Genomic DNA, 24,725 nt, shown 5'->3' on the forward strand with positions numbered 1-24,725 from the left:
CACAGTTTAACCCTTATTTCTTTTTGACCCACAGACATCTCTTTGTTACAATTATGGTTAACACCTTAGATCATATCATAAAAATTGGAAAAAACAAAAAACTAAGGAAGTTCCAAATATATTGTGCATAATCTATTAGCGCAATATAACAGTCATACAGTACCGTCTATGTCACAAGTTGCCTAAAATTGCCATTGCCACCCCAAAACCCATATCCATCGTAAACCCTAAAATTACCCTTGCCACCCTGAAACCCTGACCACCCTGAAATTACCCTGCCACCCACAAATTCATACCCACCCTGAACCCTAAAATTACCCTTGCCACCCTAAAACCCATGTCCACCTGTACCCTAAATTTTCCCTTGACACAAAAAACCCAAACCTCCAAGCCCTAAAATGATCCTTTGCACCCCAAAAACCCATACTCACCCTAAACCCTAAAATTACTATTGCCACCCCAAAACTCCTACCCACCCTGAACCCTAAAATTACCCTTGCCTCTTCAAAACTCAAACCTACCATGAACCCTAAAATTACTCTTGCCACACCAAAACCCATACAAACCCTGAACCCTAAAATGTCCCTTGTCACCCCAAAACCCAAACCCACCCTAAACCCTATGGGCCTCATTGATGAGGACTTATCAGCACTTTTGCGCCAAAAGAACAACACTTTTTTGATGTTCCGGTGGTGCAATGCGCCACTGGCCTATTTATAAGGCAACATAAAGCCCTGATATGTAGCTTGTCACAGTCTTGTAAATATGTGCCCCTTTCACGTAGAAAGCTGAGTGAAAGGGCCGTGCCATGGGTTTCGCTGGGTGCGTTCCCAGCAACATCCATGTTTTTTGACACTGCCCCAGATTTATAAGAAAGTCGAAGTCTGAGGCAGCGGCAAAAACTTACACCTCCCCAGGGTAGGCTTAAGGGAGGCACAACGAGGAGAAATCTTTCTTTTCGGTTTTGATTTTGTTTGTACATTAAGGTTTTTTCCTTTCTGCAAAAAAATATCCAGCCTCACAAAGAAGGCACCATTGCACCATGGTGTAATGGTGCCTGCGTTGGCGCACGAGAGCCCATTGTGCATCGGTGCAGGGGAAAATTACAGGAATTCGCTTTTTCTAATAGATACAGAGCAATCCTGCCCCTTTCTGTTGCTGCAGGGCAGCGCAGCAGCATTGCCTGCTGCGTTGCCCTACGGCAAAAAATCCATAAATGAGGCCATATATGCTCACCTTATACTTACATGTAAAAAGCACATATGCCTTTGCCATTCATGCCTTTAGAACAAAGTTTGTTGTAAAGGCATGCGTGGTAAAGGCATATGCATTGTAATGACATGCATTTTAATGGCATTGCGTTGTGATAGCACTTGAGTCATGATGGCATGCATTATAATGGCATGCATTTTAAAAGTTTCATTGTAATGGCTATTTCCCATCAAAAGGCCATCATTAACCCATCAAATATCCTGCAATTAATGTGTTTTCTCAAGCAAGCTATGGAAACAGTCACTTGAGGCAATTACACATTGTGCACTGATGAGAGCACTACAGCAAGACCTCTGGCCAGAAAACATTGTGGAAGTTTTCTCAAGGGGTCCTGGTGTCTAGACTGGTGTACGCCACACAAAATTAATTGTCAGTATTTATGCTGAGTGTCATATGACATTTTTTAATCTTATTGTTCTGAATAATCTAAACATTTCCACTTGTGTATTGAACCAGTTATTTCTACTGGTTGGTACAAATGACAGACCATGGCTCAACACATCTATTCTTTTTTGTTCAGTATATGGGTCGATAGGTTGAAAATGGGTACCACTTCTAAATGAATGCTGTTGTCATTTATTGTCCCAAGTTCGTTGGTCATTGTAGGTAAATAAACCACAGGAGGGTTGTCTACCCTTCGTAGTAGCTGTTCCTGGTCTGGCGGAAGCCCGGGGTATGCTGATTCCTGTACCATCCCCTCCGGGTATTCCGTGTACGACCTCTCTGTTGTTGCCCGGCCTCTCCCTAAAAAAGTGGAAGGGTTCTGGCCTCTGCCCAATCTATAGTTGGAGGTATTCCCCCTGTCAGAAATACAACAGAGAATTGCCAAGTGTTTTTGATTATTCAGAGTCATGTTGCCAAAGGGTGTGTGTTTTTATGTCCCTTGGTTGGGCTTTTGACTATGTGCATTGTATTCAAGATTAGATTCCATGTACACGAGTCTATAGTCAGTTTTCGCTTTATTCGGAACCAAATATGTTGAATCTTCGTTTGGGTAGCCTGACCTCTATGGTTAAATCAATGAAAAGTCAGGCAGTATCTGTTGCCCCAAGATGGAGGACGCATTACGTCGTATGCATGCTCACGTGATCGCGAGTATGCACTTAGAATGCCGGGACAACGCCATCAGCGGCTAGTGGTTTGCTGACTAGTGTGGTTACCAGTGCGGCGATTTACTCTCGTAGCATAAGTAAGTTTTGCATGTGTAGTAAGGAACAGATTGGATGATGTTAGAAGCTGATATAGATGGAGGCAGTTGGCTAATGTTACTTCGTTGTTCTGTTTCTGTACTGACCCGAAGAGGAAGATTGATTATACCTCTGTGACTGCCCGTAAACTGTAAGTAGGAACGCTGGCTTGTGCAATGGTTTTATGCACGAATGTGATGTAAATGAGTAGCTGACTATATATACATATATATTCCATCTTTTGTTTAGGAATGTCAATTAAAAGAGGCAGAAGGTAAGATAGAGTTGATTGGAAGTGTTTTTATAATGATTGAACAGCGAGTGAGACATGAGCTCAGCTAATGTGTTGTTTACCTTTGTTTCATGTAGGAATAGATAAGTCACATTGTTGTGAGTATTTCGATGTATTTATTTCACATTGACACTTGAGGTGTAGGTGCATGTCAATTTGGGGCATGACCACAGTTTGTATATATAGGTGTAAATATAGGTTTTTAATTCTTTGGCACAACTGTTGGGACACCAGATAAAACCATTCAGTTTATTGTGGGCAGACGATTCAGATTATGTTCTCGAGGGTGATTATATACATATTTTTGACTGCATGTATATTATTTTGTGATAGGTTCATGGTGCAACACGTGTCCTGATGATGGTCTCAATGAATTGTACTATATGAGACCGAAATGCGACGATACGACACTTCTTTGTAAATAGTATTGCTGAATTTGAATTGTGCAGAATTGTCAAATGATGTATATATGGTAGATATGTAAATACTACCCATATTTTGTACAAAAAGTGTCAGTAAGTACTGTACATGTCAAAGAACTGAGTAACAATACATATTTTTGTTGCCGTATATGGAAGGACATATGATTTACACTTATGCAAATGAAAAAGAATATGACGTAATGCAATAAAATAACTAATGTATTGTTTATTTGTCTCTCGAGTACTGTGAAATTCGTGTTCACTGCTGTGACAAATTTGAAAAACTGTAAAAATAATATTGAATGACTCCTTCAGGAACATTTTTCTATTGTGTTATTGATTATCCCAGTTCCTTGGGAATATTGGGTTACCCTATTAGTTTTGGAATTCTTATATTTATGGCAACACTGATGTTTTTTGCACACTATTAGTCATTACAGGGAATATCGAATCACTCTGTATGTTTCTCGAGATTCAGAACTACAGTATACTTTAAAATTTACATACATTAAACTTATAATAATATCTCGATTGCAAAAAATTAAAAAATTCCTTTTTGTGAGCTTAATTTCACACAAGAGATTCTGTTTTTTATTGTTTTTGTTTGCAAACTTACTAACACTCTCACATGAAGGAGCGAGACACCAAGGATTTATGAATTATTTGAGAAAGTTCATGGTGTGATTAGAGGTGGGCGGGCCAGAAAATGATGTAGGGAGTGCCGAGCCAGCTCTGAGCCAAGGGTGGGCTCTGGCTTTAAGAGCCAGTGCACCAAACCCTAAACATCGCTGGCATATAAATCATGCCACAAATATCATGTTAGAATATGATGAAGTATCTTCAAAGTTTTAGAAAGTGTAAACATGCACTGAGAAGCATACTTACCCCTATATGGTGACTATGCTGCTAGTGAACTAAGAGTTAAGTCAGTTGTCAAATATACACTTTATTGGGTCAAGATTCTTATAATAGGTGGCACAACTTATATAATAAAACATTTTTAGTATAATTTTATTTTTGAAGTTCTAAACGCTGAGTCTTGGGGTGGGGCCATTGCGGGGGCTGTCACTGAGGAGGAAGGTGGGCCCTGCTGTTAGTGCACATGTGGGGTTGGTCTGCTGTGTTAGGGCACTAAAAACTGCTGGCACAGGCTCCCAGTCTCTCTGAGAGTCAAATCCAGTGTGCTCAGGCCAATCACGATGCTGCTCTCATGCTGCCAACAGCATGATAGCAGTGTCTGGATTGGCCGTAGGGAAGTCTGGGAGCCTGTACTGCAGTGGATCCAGAGAGGAGCAGAAGTGCGGAAATGCAGGGTGTGGCAGGTAAGTTCTTATTTTGTTTGATTTTTTAATTAAATTTTCTAGTCATCCATATCCCCCCCCAGCCCACCCCGCAACTCTGCCCTAATTCCGGAGTTTTTTGTACAGCACATACCTTGAACTCTCATTTTTAAAGGTGCTCATTTATGTGGTAATTACCAAAAATGAGGCTTGGTGAAATCGAGTATTTGTCTAAGATCGCACAATTTCGGCAAGCCGGAAAGCTGTGATTGATTCAACATTTTCCAGTTTTGCACTGTAATTCAACCACGATATTGGAGTTTCTTACTGACGTCAAACTTTAAAGCTTTACAACACTGATATATTCCCTCATGGCCTACATACTTTACACATTGAAACATAGTTCATTTCATTTTCTAGGACCTCCAAAACACAGCAATTACACTTTCTTTGGTTATATTTTTAATGATTTATTTCTTGTTTATCGTCACGTTTCATCTTTTACTTTTTTGAACTCATTCTATTCTTTTTATAATTTTTAGCAAATATAACATATAAAAATTCCATCATTTAAATATATAAATTATCACCATTCTATACAGTACAACATTTTTTATATAATACAAATAATATTAATTTTCAAAACAACCAAAGAGAAAAGGAAAATATGATACCCTGGTTACACAACACTACTCACACTAACATACTACTCTCACACAAAATCATACACTTTCACACCAATCACTTGCAATCATATCTGTACATGACAAGGTATACTATCCAGCAGAAAAAAACTCTGCCTAGATGAGAACCACAGAGTGTTTTGTAGGGTTCCACACCAGGTCGACGCGCGTTTTGGTGGATTGTAGTATATTGTTTCCACCTTCCTCAGGACCTAAACAGATATACACTCTTCTTTTATATGAACCAGGGCATCTGTAATTAAAAATAAAGTTTATTGCACATATCCCACATTGCTACAAATCAAGGTCAATTCATTATACATTTCAATACTTTTTTAAATTATAAAGTTGATTTTGTTGGAGCTGATGTACACACATCTACCACACTAACATGAGGACATCAAGCTGATTTTATGCCTAGTTTGTAACTCCTAAAACGACAATCTCTAGTGAATTTTACAAAGGACCTTACTAATAGATATAGAGTCAACCTCTAACCACTCATACAGTCCCAAAGGAGTTAACCATCACCAAAAGTCATGGAAACCAAAAAAAGTGAAGAAAAAAGTATATTGTTCCCAAGAGAAACAGAGAAATGAAATGAAATTGGTTGGTCAAATATATCATTATTTACTTACACGGTAAAGAGATATATTTAATAAGTCCAAATGTAGACTTAAGTTGTTGAATTAGATCAATAAGGTCATCCAAAAAAGCATTTTATTCAGCTGTTGTCCTAGAAGTATAAAGAAATATCTCTCAGTGGGTAACTCTAGGAAAGCTGCAATGAAGGACAGAAAGACCAAGGGCTCGTCCTTACCTCAATTTTTTGAAACTGTTATGAGGTTGCTTTAGCGAGTATCATCAACAAGGCCAGGTAATGATTCACGTTATCAAGTTCTATAAATAGAGATATAGGTTAGTAAGCATTTATAATTTAAACCATCTTTAGATAGTATGGGGTCCTAAGTAATATAGACCAAAACTAACCTTCAGTTTAGTTTTTCATGTATCGTTCAATATTTCCTCTTCTTATGTCAATGACGGAGTACATTACGGTGTCAGGAACCAGTATGAAAATTAATTTATAGTTCCTAAAGAATACACAAAAGGATCATTTATTTTAATATATATCTTAGCTGTTCATGTATCTCAACTCGAGTTACACTGAAAAAGTTGCTGCAAGTAACTCTTACGAAGTGAAATGGTTAAGTCTGAACAGAATATTAGTGTGACTGAATACATTCCATTCTCGTGCTTGAACGTTAATAAGCCTCTACTACATTTGTGAGTAATGTCACCTTTCCTGTTGTTTAAATTGCATTGGGAATATCATAGGTGCTAGTCCTTGTCTTGTCGTTTAAACCAGAAACAAGTTAATTTAAACAATGACGGACACGCCACTCCCACCACGCATGAAGAATGTATATATACGCGGATGCGGTTGACATAACTATAGCCGGCTGCAAAACTGTCGTCTATAACTGAACTATCGCGATTATCGCCTGCCCAATAAGTACCTAAAGCATAAATAGTTCAACAGACCAATTCTGTTACAGAATGATGGGTACGATGGTTAATCTATGTGCTGAAATGCGAATTCAGTCCGAGGGGGTAGACCCATTCTAACCAAGCCCTGGCGTGCTCATACTTCTAAACACCAGGAAATATACCTGTTCTAACAAAAGTCAATATCTCAAAAGGGGCCTCCAACATAATACCGTGCTCACCTCTGTTTCTGCAAAAAGTCAATTCTTTTGATACACTCTGCCCGATGATGCACACAGAGAGGATGGGTTTAGATGTGCAGAGATCTATATAGGTGGCGTGACGCGAAATGCGATCACATGAAACGTGAGGTGAAAAAAACACCTATAGGAACACTCGATGTAAAGCATCAAAGCTGGTTACCAAATGCCTTGAATACAATGGGCACCATGTTTGAATACATGGAAAACCCAACACACCCGTAGCTAAACTACTAAATTCCATGTGTTTTGGGAGTAAACGTTGGCAAAGGAGAATCTTTATTGACAATTATGGTTAACAAGAAACAAACGTATTGGTAAGGGTCCAAGGCCTAGATTAACGACCCGCACAGACACGTGCCCTAGTACTACGTATTCATAACAAAGATGTCTGTGGGTCAAAAAGAAATAAGGGTTCAACTGTGTATACTAGAGTGTGGCACAAACGACGAGAACCAAACAAACGACTAGTGCAAAATTTGCAACAAACAGCACTCAATTCCTGAATTGGGAAAAAGTGCCCATCCGTTCCCACTCGTACTGCCCTATTCATCATCTGGGCTCTCCGTAACGCCAGAGGAGTAAGTGTGGTCTGCTACTAGGTGTTATTATGACAGACGAATCAACTCAAGATGAAGAAAGAGTTGTGTGATGGGTGGGACCAAAAAAAATCAATACATCAGGGTAACTGAATTGCAGTGCATGGATGTGTAGTGAGAAGTAGTGAAGTGTTATAAAATTCGGTAGAAATTGAGTAGGGGTAGACAATTTTAATGATTTCTCTCAATTCTCCCAACATTAAACATTAAACAGATTTAACAAAATATCTGCATGCAAGTAGGGTCGACACGTTTCAGCATGTGTGGCTAGAGATACGCCACTGCTTTCTTCAGGACCATGATTTAGTTTCAGGTCTTGCTCAGTCTCCTCCAAAATGCTGAGGAAAAAGTTGCGCCCAAACAGGAAACACAGAGAACCACAGAAAAATAAACAGTTTGAACATTAAAGTATTGTTCAACCATATAGTGCCATTAACACAACATATCTAGAGAGTGTGGTAATTAGTTCCATTATTATTATTCCATTATCCCAATTGAAACTCGCTTACCTATTTGGTAGGAGGAAAATGCGTCACCCCACCTGGCTGCAGCTCAGGTGTGTGGAGCACCGCTCTGGTGATGAAACAAGACAAAACAAACAAGACTCACATTCAAAATTACAGGTAAATTAATAGTGGTGTTGAGAAACATTCTCTAAAGCTCCCACACCCTTATAGTGCCTATCTCGTTGCACAGTCCATTAATGGCGACCATTCAAAGATTAATCAGCACAGATCTCTGCTAGAACACTATTGTTAGCATGAAGTAGAACTCAACTGTTTGTACATCGAGCTTCACTCGTCTTTGAATACAGGAACAACAAAATTGAAAAAGTGTAGTGCGGGCTAACAGTAATTTCGAATGTTATAGCCCGACCGATTGACTGCCGTTAGAGGTCAAGTCAGGAATAATCTTAGAAAGTCCTTTGTCATGGAAAGGACGTGTTAATTTTGTTCGCAATGATATATAGCTAAGCGACCTCCCTTGAAGGGCCGTTTTCTGAAAAGACAAGAAGCCATGTTATAGTGCTACTAGGAAGGCAGAACTATCTGCTCGTGGCGATTCAGATTTTGAGGGTTTAAAAACCTGTCTACATCAGGCCACATAGTCACCAACCTTTCCGTTGGTACACCGGACGTCCCTCTGAGCAATCTGGGGGGGCACCGGTGTACGTGTGCTCTCCGTATTTGTTTAGGATCCGAGTTCCCATGAAGTCACGTGGATAACCAGAGCACGTGACTAAAAACTACAAAACTCCAGTGTAGTATTGGGAGTTGTAGTTTGGTAACGTCCATGCGCCAAACTTTTAATGTTTCTAGAAATAAATCTCCACATCTTTGGTTGCAATAATATCATGACATGAACTCAAGGACTGCAATTCTAATAATATAATGCAAATTATAGTACGCTTTGTGAACCCAACTTCATTCGCATTCAACACTCCCTCAATGGCTAATGGCCAAGCGCTAACTATTGCTCAGAATATCAATCGCTGGTAGTATGATAAAATCCATGCGATCTATAACTGTAAAACAATGCGAAATTAATCGCATGCCCAGGACTACAATACTCCTGCGTATTGATGGGAAATGTAGTTCATCAAACTCAATGCCCTTAAAGCAGGGTTCGAGCCTACCCCCCAGTCGATATATACAGACACAGTAATTGACAGAAACAGTGATTGACATAGACACTGATGTAGTTATGCATAAATCAATGTTAATGTGACATAAATTCAAAGTTGAGCCGCTGCTAGTTTAATTACTTTCGGACCAAACTGAACAAATGGTTGACAGCTAGTTGATTGTGACTAAAAGATTTTAAGTTATAGGGAAGAGAATGTATTCACAAAAGCGTTTCACTATAGTTGGTGCCATATAGTGAAAGAGATTCACGCAGTGGTAATGTCTGGTACGGTGTTGGCTGCCAAACTTTTTGGTATGTGGAGAGAGACAGATAAGCGTCCTCTAGTTAAGTATGGACTGGATACTTGAACTGAATCCGTGCGTTCACAGGCCTATACTAATGTTAACCCTCAAGGAGATGGTATACTTATAAGGACGTCCACGGTATGTCTTCATTTAGGCCTACTTTGTCACTGTTCAGTTTGTAGACCCATTTCTGCTCTTTTTTAAATAGATATTTGGCATTATCTGCAACATGTTCAGGTATATTTGGTTGTTCCAAAACTGTCCATTAGAATTCAGTAGGACCATGGCCAACCTCCAGAAAATGCTTGCTTGGGGCAACGAATGGTGCTCTTATGCTCTGAAATCCTCAGCTTTATTTTTCTGGTTGTCATGCCAACATAACGTAGTTGGCAAGGGCAAGTGATCAGGTATATAAGATTCTTGCTATTGCAATTTGTAAATCTACGCTGTTGCCAGGCTCTGTTGGTGCCAATGTCCACAGACAAGGATTTAGACGTCTGTGGACATGCCGCGCATGTCCCGTATGGGTGGTGACCTTCCACTGCAGGTAGATCCCAAAGGATCCCGATTGACCGAGGGGTCTTGTTTTTTGGTCGTGTGTGCACTAACTTGTCGCTCAAGTTGGAACCTCTTTTGAAAGCAAAGAGGGGTCGTGATATTTGATCGCCTCCAGTGTTTAAGATTGACCAATGTTTTAGTACGATCTTCTGTACTTGATTCGATCTGGTGTTAAAAGTATTAACAAAGGTCAATCAATTCATTTTTTCTTTTTCAATGTGTGGTTCTAAGAGTGCCTCACGGTTGTTATTCGAGGCACGTTTTTTGGATTGGCGAACAATCTTCCTAGGGTATCCTCTCGCTTGCAGTTGTTCCTCCAGGTGGAGTGCATGTTTTTCAAAACCTACTTTACTTGAACAGTTGCGATGTACCCTCAGAAATTGACCGTAAGGTAAATTGTTCCTCAGCGATTGGTGGAATAGGAGAAGGTCCTCTGTCGTGCCACGCCAAATCACAAGAATATCATCAATGTATTGCTTCCATGTGTGAAGCGATTGATGAGACGGGATCGTGGATGTTAAAACGATCTCCTGTTTGAAGTTGTGTACATATAAATTCACCAAACTAGGCGCGAAAACACTGCCCATGCTAGTCCCAGCAATTTGAAGGTACACAGCGTCTTCGAATTTAAAGTATTTCTCCTTCATAGCAATCTCTGCCAAGCTCATAATGAAGGGAACAGGAGTGATGGATTCTGGCTCGCTTTGCTCCAATAGTCTCCTTACAACTTCCAGAGTTTCATTCTGTGGAATGGACGTGTATAAGGATTTCACGTCGAAAGATGCCAAGATGTCCGTTGATTGGTCAAATTCTACATCAGGGAGTCTAAGGACATCTTTTGTGTCCTGCAAGAACATGGGCATCTTTTTGACCATAGGTTTGAGAAAATGGTCAACGAAAGTTGATAAGGGTTCTAGAAGAGAACCAATACCCGATATTATTGGGCGTCCAGGTGGAGGTCTTTGTGGTTTATGTACCTTCGGTAAGATGTAAAAGTAAGGTACTGATGGATGTGTATTTTTAAGGAACAAGGCTTCATGGGGGTTAATCCAACCTTCCGCAGCTGCCTCTTCCACCAAATGGCCGATAGTCTTTTTAAGTCGCTCAGTCGGGTCAACTGACAATGAAACATAGGATTTTGTATTCTGTAATTGACGCATACATTCATTACGATAAGAAGTGGTGTCCAGCAGAACAATAGCTCCGCCTTTATCAGCCTGTTTTATTGTAATGCTCTCATTAGATGTCAAACAGCGTAGGGCTTCATGTTCCTTCTTCGGTAAGTTCACAAATGAATTGGTTTGTGACTGAAAAAGTAAACTCATGTCATTTTCTACGTCTTTTTCTAAGGTAATGACCTTCGCAGGTATACCAGCAGTTGGAGGAATATAGGTCGTGGGTTTTCTTAATCCAGTGTTGGTATCAGTAGGTTCTGGTAGATATTCATTTTTGTTGGCAAAGAAAAAGTGTAGTCTTATTTTTCTAAAGAACTTAGCCATTTCAGATTTTGCAAGGAAAGAGTCACCTTTTTGAGTTGTCACAAAACCTAAGCCCCTGTTCAGTAAGGCTTCGTCTGTGTCTGTCAATGTGTGGGAACTCAGGTTTATTACGAGACTGTGTCGTTGCTTGCCCCTGCTCCCTCTTGAGGTATCTTCTTCCCGCTCCTGAGGTCCATTGGGGGCAGCTGTGGTTGTGGTTCCCAGTGTACATGTGGAGTTGTTCCTTGTCTCCTTCGGCCCCTGGCACCCCGACCATACCCTAAAAAAGGCTGCATGTTTGGGTCGTATTGGAATTGCAGTGGGACAAACTGTCACATATGTGGAGGGAATGTAGGGCCCCCTTACATCCAAGGGTTAGGCTGGTACCAGGGTGGTACCTGATTTTGATTCTGGTAGTTGTTTCTCCAGTTCCTTCTATTACCTCTACCTCGGTTTTTATTCGCTTGGCCACCAGTCTCTGAGCTGTCTGAGTCACTGGACAGGTCTTCAGAGCTCGAGGTTGCATAAGTCGAGCCTCCTTTATGTCCGTTTCGGTTGAATGGAGTAGGAACATAGGACTCGCTAGTGTAGGGATACATTTTCTCAGTTGAGAATCTTGCCAGATCTTTTTTGCATTTCTTTAATTTTGCAAAGAGTATAGATTCTTTAACTCTTTATTCTGCTTGTTACTTTCAACCTGAATGGTCTTGAACAGGGTGCCTCTGATAGTTGCCTTGATTTGGCCTTCCAGAATCTGAATCTCAACCAATATTTTATCTGCCACTTTTTTGGCGGTTTTTATAATCAAAACTAACCAGTCCCGAGTGCACCGCCAGGCTATCATGGACCAATCTTTCAAGAAATCCTTGTCGTCCAGAAATAGCCTGGGGGCATTGGTGACTATAAGGCCTGTCGGTGCACAGTTACCGCAGAGGTATTCAGCCATGGTGATACCATGGACTATTGTTCTTGAGTGACTTTTTTTGAGCATTAAGATTTTGGCCCAGCCTTCTATGTTAGTACTCACTGCCACTGGTAGATGTTCCAAGAGACTTGGGTTCTCATCTAAAATAGATTGTACTTCTTCTTCCTCAAAAGCCAGGCCCCAGTTAGATGCATCATTACAATATAAGGTGGCGATTATAGCCCTATGAACTAGATAACCTGTAAAGTGACCAAATGTGAAGATTGTGAGTGTCTGTAATGATTATCCCAGGCGTGATGAAGACATCAAAGGGATGTCTTTACAGTTCAACAACAGACCGCAGCTTGCACTGCACATGTAAACAAGAAACAAACGTATTGGTAAGGGCCCAAGGGCTAGATTAACGACCCGCACAGACACGTGCCCTAGTACTACGTATTCATAACAAAGAGATGTCTGTGGGTCAAAAAGAAATAAGGGTTCAACTGTGTATACTAGAGTGTGGCACAAACGACAAGAACCAAATAAACGCCAATAATGGACTGTGCAACAAGATAGGCACTATAAGGATGTGGGAGTTTTAGAGATTAAAATTGTCTACACCTACTCAATTTCTACCCAATTTTATAACAGTTCACTACTTCTCACTACACATCTATGCACTGCAATTCAGTTACCCTGATGTATTGATTTTTTTCGGTTCCACCTATCACACAACTCTTTCTTCATCTTGAGTTGATTCGTCTGTCATAATAACACCTAGTGGCAGACCACACTTACGCCTGCATTACGGAGAGCCCAGATGATAGATAGGGCGGTACCGAGTAGGAACTGAGGGGCCATTTTCCCAATTCAGGAATTGAGTGCTGTTTGTTGCATATTTTGCACTAGTCATTTATTTGGTTCTCGTCGTTTGTGCCACACGCTAGTATACACAGTTTAACCCTTATTTCTTTTTGACCCACAGACATCTCTTTGTTACAATTATGGTTAACACCTTAGATCATATCATAAAAATTGGAAAAAACAAAAAACTAAGGAAGTTCCAAATATATTGTGCATAATCTATTAGCACAATATAACAGTCATACAGTACCGTCTATGTCACAAGTTGCCAGTTAAAGAGTATCGTGATATAGTGACTGACAACAAATTCGTTTACTCGCCGGTCCAAATTCTTAGACCAGGAAGGTTGGTCATAAAAATAGACAAAGGGTTACACCCTTATAGAAAATCGGATGCTATTTTGAAGTCCCCAGGTATTGTATGATATACTTAAGACATATATTATTGAAAAACTAAATATTCGTTATTAAATGAACACTTTTGACTGAACTAATTCGATCTACCTAGAACCATTGATACTGCAATCTTACGCTATTACAAGATGAACTGCAAGATATTAGTCGTTAGTAATCAATTTATATCTATACTATGTCGTATAGGGAAACATATGTCAGAATTTGATAGATATTAACCCCAACATATATATACTACAATGTCAACAATTTTTGGGAATTAGGAGAAATATCAACATTGATATTAACTCCAACATATATGCACTTTGTGACAATTTGAAGAGCTGTCTCTATTGGGAGTTATACAGAGGTCCCAAGTATATCCTATTAAGAAACTCACTTTATTATATCAATTCGATTTTTTGGTACAAAACAAGGTGTAGATAGTATCAGTACACAATGTCTATAGAATTAAAAATGCAGGGGTAGCTTATTCAAGATGTTTTGGTTACATACCAGGCTATATCCTCATTTAGTCCTTTACGTATGCAACCCACATGGGAAATCCAAAAGCTCTCTCACTTGAGGAAATATAAATTTTCTGGTCAAGAAATGTTCCCTAACGTGTACCCCACCGTCTCCATGTACGAGTTTAAAGTGCATGTAACTTCCCTCCTGTGCCAGCTATAAAGACGCAAATACATTTGCGTTCAACGTTAACATGTCCTCTTTCAGACCCGCCATGAACGGGTTCAGTATTCAGTTCCTAAGTATGCTATGCCAACGTCTTTTTGTGGTGTACTTTACACGTTTTTCAGCTCTGGCGAAGCAGGCCCCGAATTCTGCCATCGAGCCTTTTTCTGTCCTCTGACTCCGAACGCCTCAGCCTGGGCTGCCTCTGTACCCGTGACCTCTGCCTTACTCCCTGCGCGGCCTCGGCGCTTAGCTCAGCCTGCTGCCTGCCAAGACTGTATTCAACCTTCGAATTATCTGTTCCGCTCCTTGAAAATGCATTCCTGCCTACTAGTTTAAGTAAACATCCCCCCAGCTGCAGAGCAAAGGGCTCGGTCTCACTGTCTCCGTGCAAGTAATTCATAGCCTCTGTTACCATGGAAGGCCCATGCCCCCCTCGCATCTCATGCAGACACTTAGACGCTTATACACGCACTCACAGTCAGTATAGAATAGCTTCTGCCCCAGAGACCTTTTCCGTCCAGATAATATGGTTCCTAAACATCAGATATCAGATATGATAGTGGTACAAGTTGATCTGACATGCCAGACTTCTGTCTCTTTCCGCTGGTGTAAATGTCAAGTCCCCTGCACCCTCCAGTCATGCGTCATGCACACGTCATGCAGCTGCGCGCGCATCCATGCCTCAGATTTCTGCTGACATTGCAAGATTCAGCTTTTGTTGCCACCCACATATGACACTTACATGTGACGTTTCTAGCACACACTCCTATGTTCACGCCTAGTTCACGCCTTCTAATTACGTATCACTACCACGTGTGTGTCTTATCTTGTCTCTCTCAGCTGTTACGCCTACTCTATTGGTCCCTATAATACGATTTAAGTATAAAAGCTATGTATTGTCAATAAAATATTGCTTTATCCCTTCCTGCACCCCTGTGGTGGCAGGAATATGATATCCGGTCTGGTACCATTCCTTTTTAAGGAATAAAACCCCTAAGAACTCTAACACCACGGACTCTGTTTCTTTCTTTCCGATTGAGTTATTTTTTGTTTAAGTACTTACCTGCATAGAAATTAGGACGGTAAATCAAATATTTACCTCACACTTCCTGCGGTTTATTTCAACTAATTGGCCCATTTTGGTTTGGACCTTTTCTAGTATACACCACTTCAGATCAGATTCCTTCAGGGGAATATCTAAAAAGTGTTGTACCAATGGGGCAGAAGTTCTTCTAGTTATTATTGCTAATTTGTGTTCGCTAAAGCGGAGTCGAAACTCACGACCTGTCTCTCCTATATAAGCTAAGCCACAGGGACACAGGAGTATATATATGCTGTTACTATATCTACAATTAGTGCGAGACCTTAGATTCACATTGACATTATTGTAACAGAAAGAGTCTGTCACCAAAGCTGCATCACACGCGTGGCAAGAGCCACATTTATGATTTCCCAGTATCATCGGGAGACCAGTAATAGATGTTTGAGTTTCAGATAACGTAGGTTTATATCTAGTATGAACCAGCAGGTCCCTGAGGTTCCTATTTCTCCTATAAGCTATCAATGGTTTAGGAAACTGAGTATCTTCGTCATCTATATTTAAAATTCTCCAATTTTTATTGATCACATTTTTAATTTTATAGTTCAGCGCTGAGTGATTGATCACATACGTGATTTTGCCATGTGGTTCACGTTTTGTACCTTTAAGTAGTGCATTTCTGTCATAGTATTTGTCTCTTTTAAAAGCCTGACGTTCAAGGCGGTGTGGGTATCCTCGACTTACAAGCATTTTCTTAAGTGCATCCCCATGTATTTGAAAATCATCCATATTCTTGCAATTCCGCATGATACGGAGAAATTCCCCAAAGGGAATAGAGTTTTTTTGACAGTTGGGATGAAAACTCCCAAATTGTAGTATAGTGTTCTTTGCAGTTGGTTTTCTATAAAGACTGACCTGTAAGACCACAACTACCATCAATTGTGATATCAAGGAATTCCACTTTATTGGAACTATGATTTGAAGTGAATTTAAGGTTTTTATCACTTGCATTCAGCCACAATATGTATTCTTCCAACTGAGTCACATCACCCTTCCAAACATAAAAAAATATCATCAATAAATCGCCTCCACTCAAAAATATTCTCAAAAAATGGGGCTGCCTCGTTAAAAACATTCTTCAGTTCCCACTCCCCCATGTATGTATACGCCACACTGGGGGCACAGGAAGCCCCCATACTCGTACCCTTTATCTGTTTATAGAGGGACCCATTGAAGTCAAAGAAGTTGACACCTTCATACTAACAAGTGGAGATAACCATCTCCCAACAGAAAAAAAGAACAGAGGCATGCTGGGACCCTAATACTGCCCCTCCCACCGGGAGTACATAAGCAGTACTTACCCAGCATCCCGTCTGTACAACCAAGCCCAGACAGGAAGGCCGGCCGCCCGGGAGGGAGATGCGTAGGGGATCACTGACATAATATAGAATGACAAAATATAGACTTACCAAAATATAGTCACCAAAATATAGAATGCCAAAATATCGAATTCCTATCTACAAACAGGTAAGTACAAAAATATCGAATCCAAAATATAGTCTGTAAAAAATATAGTCAGTCAAAATATCGAATTTTTTTAAATGTCTAAAAAGTAATTTAAAATTAATGAAATAATAAATATAATTAACTAAAACATACTTAAAAATACTCAAATAACCTTAAAATTAAGATATAATTAATTTAAGTTATCAATAAAAAATGTAAAATATTTTACCGTAGGATAGCAGGAGGGTAACATTTAATATTACCACTCCAGTGAGTGCAACAGTAGGGAAAGCGTTGGATAGCGTAGGGTTAAAAAATACTATTCCCACTCCAGTGAGTGCAACAGTAGGGAAAGAGTTGGATAGCGTAAGGGTAAAAATTACTATTCCCACTCCAGAGAGTGCAACAGTAGGGAAAGCGTTGGATAGCGGGAGGGTAAAAAATACTATTCCCACTCCAGTGAGTGCAACAGTAGGGAAAGCGTTGGATAGCGTAGGGGTAAAAAATACTATTCCCACTCCAGAGAGTGCAACAGTAGGGAAGGCGTTGGATAGCATAGGGGTAAAAATGACTATTCCCACTCCAGAGAGTGCAACAGTAGGGAAAGCGTTGGATAGCATAAGGGTAAAAATTACTATTCCCACTCCAGAGAGTGCAACAGTAGGGAGAGCTTTGGATAGCGGGAGGGTAAAAATTACTAATCCAACTCCAGAGCGTGCAACAGTAGGGAAAGCGTTGGATAGCTTAGGGGTAAGAATTACTATTCCCACTCCAGAGATTGCAACAGCAGGGAAAGCGTTTGATATTGGAAGGGTATAAATTACTATTTCCACTCCAGATAGTACAACAGTAGGGAAAGCATTGGATAGCGTAGGGGTAAAAATTACTATTCCCACTCCAGAGAGTGCAACAGTAGGGAAAGCATTGGATAGCGTAGGGGTAAAAAATACTATTCCCACTCCAGAGAGTGCAACTGTAGGGAAAGCGTTGGATAGCGGGAGTGTGAAAATTACTATTCCCACTCCAGATAGTGCAACAGTAGGGAAAGCTTTGGATAGCGTAGGGGTAAAAATTACTATTCCCACTCCAGAGAGTGCAACAGTAGGGAAAGCGTTGGATAGCATAGGGGTAAAAAATACTATTCCCACTCCAGAGAGTGCAACAGTAGGGAAAGCGTTGGATAGCGGGAGGGTGAACATTACTATTCCCACTCCAGTGAGTTTAACAGTAGGGAAAGTAATGATTTAATATATTATTACAAATAAATTAAATATCAATACCAATAAAACATTAATAGAAATTAATAACCAATTTAATATTATGTAATAATTAATTAGAAATACGACTACATATTAGTTATTAAAAATTAATAACCTATTCATAATTATTCAACAACTAATTAATTTTAAATAACAAAAACTAATGAATAATAAAAATTAATACCAATTAAAAATTAACAGTAAATTGATTATCAATACACAAAAAGTATTTTTAATATGTAATTAATTACAATTACATTACTTCCCACCCTATTCCCCTATAAACCCACAGAAAATACATTAATACAATTATCATAATTATCAAATATTTAATTAATACAAAATAATAACCAATTAATAAAAATGAATTGGCAATTAATAGAAATTAATTACCAATTAAAAATTAATTAACAATAAATTTAAAATCAATACCAATAAATGAAAAATAATATTTACTTTATTACAATTATATTACTTCCCACCCTATTCCCCTATAAACCCACAGCCCGCTACAGAAGATAAATTTGAAAATTAACATAATTAACAATTAATCAATTAATACAAATTAATTGGCAATTAATAAAAATTAATTACCAATTACAAAATAACAATAAATTCAAAATGAATACCAATAAATAAATAAAAATATTTAATTAATTACAATTAAATTACTTCCCACCCTATTACCCTATAAACCCACAACCCGCTACAGAATTAAATTACGCAAAAATTAAATAACATAAAATTCATTACTTAAAATACATTAAACATACATTACGAAAATTAATATACACTTTTCACACATATACTAACATGCAAAACACTTTAAAAAATTGATATTATTAAAAAATCGATATATTTAATGCTTATATTGTATATTTCGATATTTTGACTTCTATATTTTGAAAATCGATATTACTTACCTTAAATTCGATATTTTTAACCACTATATTGTGTCCATTCGATATTTTGTCCATTCTATATTTTTACTTCGATATTATGTCCATTCTATATTTTGGAATCGATATAATGACTGTTTACCATGCGTAGGAAGGTGTCGAGGACTACGGGACCCGGAGTAATGAAGATTACCGGTAAGTAATAGGACATTACCCCCTGGTCCCTCCGTCCTCGACACCTTCATACTAACAAGTGGAGAATACCAAAGCAGAAAACCCGGCCTTCCGCACGCACAAGCACACCCAGGAAACCACAGTAGCAGCCACCCAAGGGAGCACCGAGAAGGAGGAAAGGAAGACCGCAGGAAATGCCTGGCCCGCAACCCAGAACAGGACAGCAGGGACAAGGACTGGAGACAAAAGAAAAAGGCCAGGGCGCCAAGAAAAGGAGGCCGCCAACCCGAGAAACCAGCAACCGGAACCTGGACCAGGACACCAAGACCAGCCAAAACAACCCACTGTAGAAGACCGCAAAGGCCAGATCCAGCAGGAAAGCACACAGGACCAGGCAGACCCGCCAGGAAGACGAGACAACCCGGAAGAAGCCAAAGAAAGAAAAGGCCAACAGAGCGCAGGCACCAGCACCCAGCCCAAAAGGAAGGAGAAGCACAGGCCAGAAACCCGGCCAAACTCCCAAAAAGAAAGGACTCGAGCCCAAGAGAACCGAGGAGGAAACCCAGCCAAGAAGGCCCAGGAAGCAACAAGCACCCAGGAGCCGAACAGGACTGAGAACCCGACCCAAAAGACAGGGACAGGGAGAACCCCACAACCCAGTCGAGAGCCCACCAAACAAGGAGAGGCCAACAAGACCGGAAAACAAAGAAAACAAAACCAGGCCGGAAAACAGAGAAACGACCACAAGCCCAGAAAACCCCAACCCCAATGGGATGGAACACAAGGCAGGAGGGGAGCACAGAGCAACCGGGAAACCTCTGCAGCCACCCAACGAGGCACAGAGGGCAGCACAAAGATGGTGCCCAGAAGACACAGGACCGACCAGGAACCCCAGAACCAGGCCAGACCAGCAGCAAGGGCAGGAGCAGCAGGAAAAAGAAAGCCCAGGGAGCACAGCACCCAGACCACCAACACAAGGCCCCAACCCAGCAACGCCAGAGAGGAGCCAAGTAAACGGCAAAAAGAGGGCAACTAACGGCAACAGAACCGGGAAGCCAGGACCAGAGCCAAGCAACCGGACCACGCAGGAGGACCCGCAAGGCCAACCAAAACCCGGGAACGAGCCCACGTAGCACCTACGGCTTCAGCAAAGGGCAGGGAGGAACCGCCAAAGCGGAAGCCAGAGGAAGCAGAGGGCCAACAAGCAGAAGACCCCAGCCAACTCGCAGCCAGGAGGGAGAACCCCACCGAGGTAAGAGCACCATGGAACCACACCCCACCCAGAGTGAGGGGGGGTACCCAACAGCCCCACAATAGGAAACAAGGTCGAAGAAAGAAGGGAGGCAGAAGCGAACCCGGACCTCAAAACCAGGAAACACACAGCAGAACACCCCCAGAGCAGGCAAAACAGCCAGAAAGACCAGGAGGCCCAGCCCGAGGACAACCAGAACAAGCAGGAAGCCCGCAGACCACCGGAGGCAAAGGACCCCACAAACGCCCCAACACAGGTGAAAGAAGACCGCCAAGAACCGCTAGCAGGAAAGAAGTCCCGAAGGACACACCAGGGTGCGGCCACAACAGCAGAGCGCCCCGCCCGGACACAAAGAGAGCCCAGGCAAGGACGCAGAGCTCAAAAGAAGACCAACACGCAAGAGCAGAAAGCCCCAGCAGACACCCAGCCAGCGCAGAAAGGCAGCACAGCACCAGGCTACCACCCGGGAGAACAGGAGACCCGGAGAGGGGAAAAACAGAAGCCCCGCCAAGGGCGCGGCACAAGCAAAAGATAGCCCGGCCCAAACAGCTGAGGCACGAACACCAGTGCCCAGAAGGGAAAACCCCACCGGAAAAACAGCCCAGGGGGAGGAAGCACCAGGGCAAAAAGAGCAGGCTCCCCACAAACCCCGACAGAGAAGCCCAACCCACAGGAGGCCACCAACCAGGAACAAACCCGGCAGGGACCAAGGCAGCACCAGGAGGAGCAGGCAGGAAAACACCCAAAGCAAGCCAAAAGGCAAGCACAGGGAGAGCCAGGGCAGGAGTAAGGAACAAAAGCAGCCAGATACCAGAAGCAACCAAGACCAAAAAAGGCCCCGGGGCAAAACCCGAAGGCACACGCCCCCGAAGAAAAGGAGAACAGAACAGCCACAGCCAAGGCAGCACCAATCACCCAGGTGCAGGCAGAACGCCCCCAAGAGCACCAGGAAGGGCACCCGAAATCCGAACAGGGACCAGGCACCCCCCAAGGGAAGGAACAAAAAAACACCAGGAACCCGAAGCCCCCGCAGACCAAACCCCGACCAACCCAGCCAAAGCCAGGAAGCTGAGGCGCACACCAAGCGGAGCACAGACCACCACACAACAGGCAGCCCGCAGCGGAGGCAAGGCCACCCGGAAAAAAGGGGGCAGAAGCAGCGCAACCAACGCCAGGCCACGACAGCCACCCAGGAGACACCCCAAGAAGGAGGAGCAGAGGGGCAGAAAAAAAAGCGGGAAACCCCACTGCAGACAAACAGGAACCCAGGGGGGGGCAACAGGACCCCCCCAACCCCCCCTCCCCCCAGCCACAACACCGACCCACCACCAGACCGGGGGCCGGGAGCAGCAAAGGAACCCGAAGAAGGGGAAACAGAAGCGAAACCCCAACAGACCGCCGCGGAGGAAGCGAAAGGCGAGCCCGACCCAAGACCAGCAGAGGGCAAGGCGAAGCAAGCAGGCAGGAGAGAACCCACAACACAGGGAACCCCAGGAGCAAGCAAAACACCGCCAGGAGCAGGGACACCACCAGAAGGCAGCGAACCAAGGGGAAAAGCCCCGGCAGAAACCCCCACCATGGAGACCAAGGGAGTGGAACACACAAAGGAGGCACCACAGAAGGGAACCAAACCCAGGTGAGGGAAGCCAGCGCCAAAACCAGAGGGCAACAGAGGGGCAGCGGAGACAAAGAGCACCAAACCCCAAAACAGGCCAGCACCCTGAACCAGAAACCAGCTGCGCGAAGCAAGGAGCAGGGGCAGGCAGCAGCAGAGCAACCCCCCCCCCCCCCTCCCCCAACGCCCGACACACAAAAAAGAGGAGCCAGGGAAGAGGCAGTGGCAGGTGGGAGAAAAAGAGCTCCAAAGAACTCCAAAAAGGCACCCAGCAGCAGGCACACCCACCAACACACCCCAACCCCGGGAGCGCGACACAGCAGGGTGTCCCGGAGGAGGAGAAGAGCAGCCCGGACAGGAACACCCAGGGGAAACACAGCACCCCAAACCAAGGCGAACCAGGGCCACACAAGCCAGAAGCAAGAAGCACAGCGGGGAGGGAGACCAGGAGGACCCACAGGCGCAGCAGGCCACCAGCGAGGAGCACCACACGGAACAAATACGCCGTGAGGAATACCAACCCTCGGGCAACAGGGCACCCCGCCAGCACGGAGAGTAACAGTCAGGCAAAAAGCAGGCCACGGCAGCAAACCCCTGGAAGGCAAACCCAGAGGCCCAGCCAAACCACTGCCAAGACCAGGAATGCGGGGAGGGGCAGGTGAGGAAGAAACCAATGCCCCAGAACAGCGCAGAAAGGAAGAGAACGCAAAGGGCTCAGTGCATAAGAAGCACACAAGAGCTGGCGCCGGAGACAAACCGGCTAGCCGGACGACACAGGACGTGCACAGGCCCGACACACATGTCTGCACCCAACACAGCAGCACACGCAGCAAGCACAGAGACAGTCGCAGAAGGCCATGAACAAGCACCGCCCGAACCTGGAGCACACAGGACCGCAGAAGAGCGTACAACACACACCCATAGAGCAGGCCCCCACGCATAGGCAAGCGGGACACACCCGAAGAGGGGGCAACCCCAGAAACAAAGCCCCCCCAATGCTCAGGAAACCAGGAGACATAGCAAGCTACGCATGTATGAGGCCCCGGGTACAAACCCCGGCATCCCCAGGAGTCTCCGAACTGTATCCCCGCCAATTCCAGCAGGCTCGCCAGCATCGAAAAAACGGCCCACCAGGAGGCAGAGGAACCACCGGCAGAAACCCAGCACCCAAGCAGCAACAGCGGCAGCCTGCAGCCCAAAAGATTCAGCTGCTCCAGGTGAGGCACGAACACACAACCTCAGCATGGCTCAGAGCAAGCACTGCCGTATAAGCACCGCGCGCTAAGCCACTGGAGCTCACGGTTTTCATTTCTCCCTCCAAGAATAACGACCCAAGTACAGGATGCAGGGCGAGGAGGAAAGACAGCCACAATCCCCTTCATGTGCCCCACGGTCCCACGCCTCCAACCATCCGTCCCCAATACGCTGTAACCAGGATGAGGACGCAGCACAAAGGCACGAACCCCTGCACCCAGCACCAGCGCCGGGCGTGCAAACAGAGACCACATCACACAGCAGCAAAGAAGGGGCAGAAAAAAAGACAGCTGTGCGGAACTCACCCCGGGAGGAAGGCCCGACCAACGAACCAGGGCCCCCCCCCCACACCAGCCACAAGCGCACAGCAAGAACCACGCCAGGGCCGGGAAGGCAGCCGAGGAAACCGCGACGCGACTTCCATGCAGCCAGGATCCAGGAAGACGCGCCCCTCCGACCCGGAAGAAAACCAGAGGCCGGCGCACCAGCCGCAAAGGGCCGGCAAACTCAAGAACACCGGCCAGGAAGAAGCCATGCCTCCAAGCAAGCCAGGCAGGCCGGGAGGCAGACACATCAGGAAACAGCACCCCAGCCTGCGAAGCCAGGCAGCCGGGCAGGGGGAGCAGAGAAGAACCAGCACGCCACCCCAGCCCAGCAGGATCAGGGCTAGCAACATCACAGCACACCATCATTCCATTCTGTCGAAGACAGAAAAAAAGAACAGACGGGATGCTGGGTAAGTACTGCTTATGTACTCCCGGTGGGAGGGGCAGTATTAGGGTCCCAGCATGCCTCTGTTCTTTTTTTCTGTTGGGAGATGGTTATCTCCACTTGTTAGTATGAAGGCGTCGAGGACGGAGGGACCAGGGGGTAATGGACACATTAGACACTTTCCCTGACGTCATCACACAAGACACCAAAGCCTAAGAGTTGGTACCTCAACAGCATGTGCTCTCATCAACACTTATTAGAATAATTCTCAATAAGACTAGCAATGGATAACATTGTACCTTTGTAGAAGGAAACAAATGACAGGGTCTACATCTATACTCAAAGGAGGAAGGCTAAATGAAGATGGATGAGGTGAGAGGAAGGGCTGTGTGGATGGAGGGGGAAAAGTGAGGGTGCTTCTGCCCATCCCACAATTACTTAACCCTATTCCTACCCCAGAACTTCCTATTCCTCATCGATCCCTCCTCATCTCTTCCCAGGTACCTCTCCACCCTTCTACTGTCAGCCTTCCCTCCTATCCTCTGCCAAATAGCCCTTCCTCACACTTTCCCTCAGAACGTCATTCCCCATAATCTATTGGTCCTCCTCTCTTCCCCTACCTATCCATGCCCTTTCAGCACTTCCCAAAAGAAACCAAGTGAGACCCAGGGAGATAGAAAGATACAGAGAAGCCAAGACAAAAAGAT

The sequence above is a fragment of the Lissotriton vulgaris genome, chromosome 5, assembly GCF_964263255.1.
Source record: "Lissotriton vulgaris chromosome 5, aLisVul1.2, whole genome shotgun sequence".
Taxonomy (NCBI): Eukaryota; Metazoa; Chordata; class Amphibia; order Caudata; family Salamandridae; genus Lissotriton; species Lissotriton vulgaris.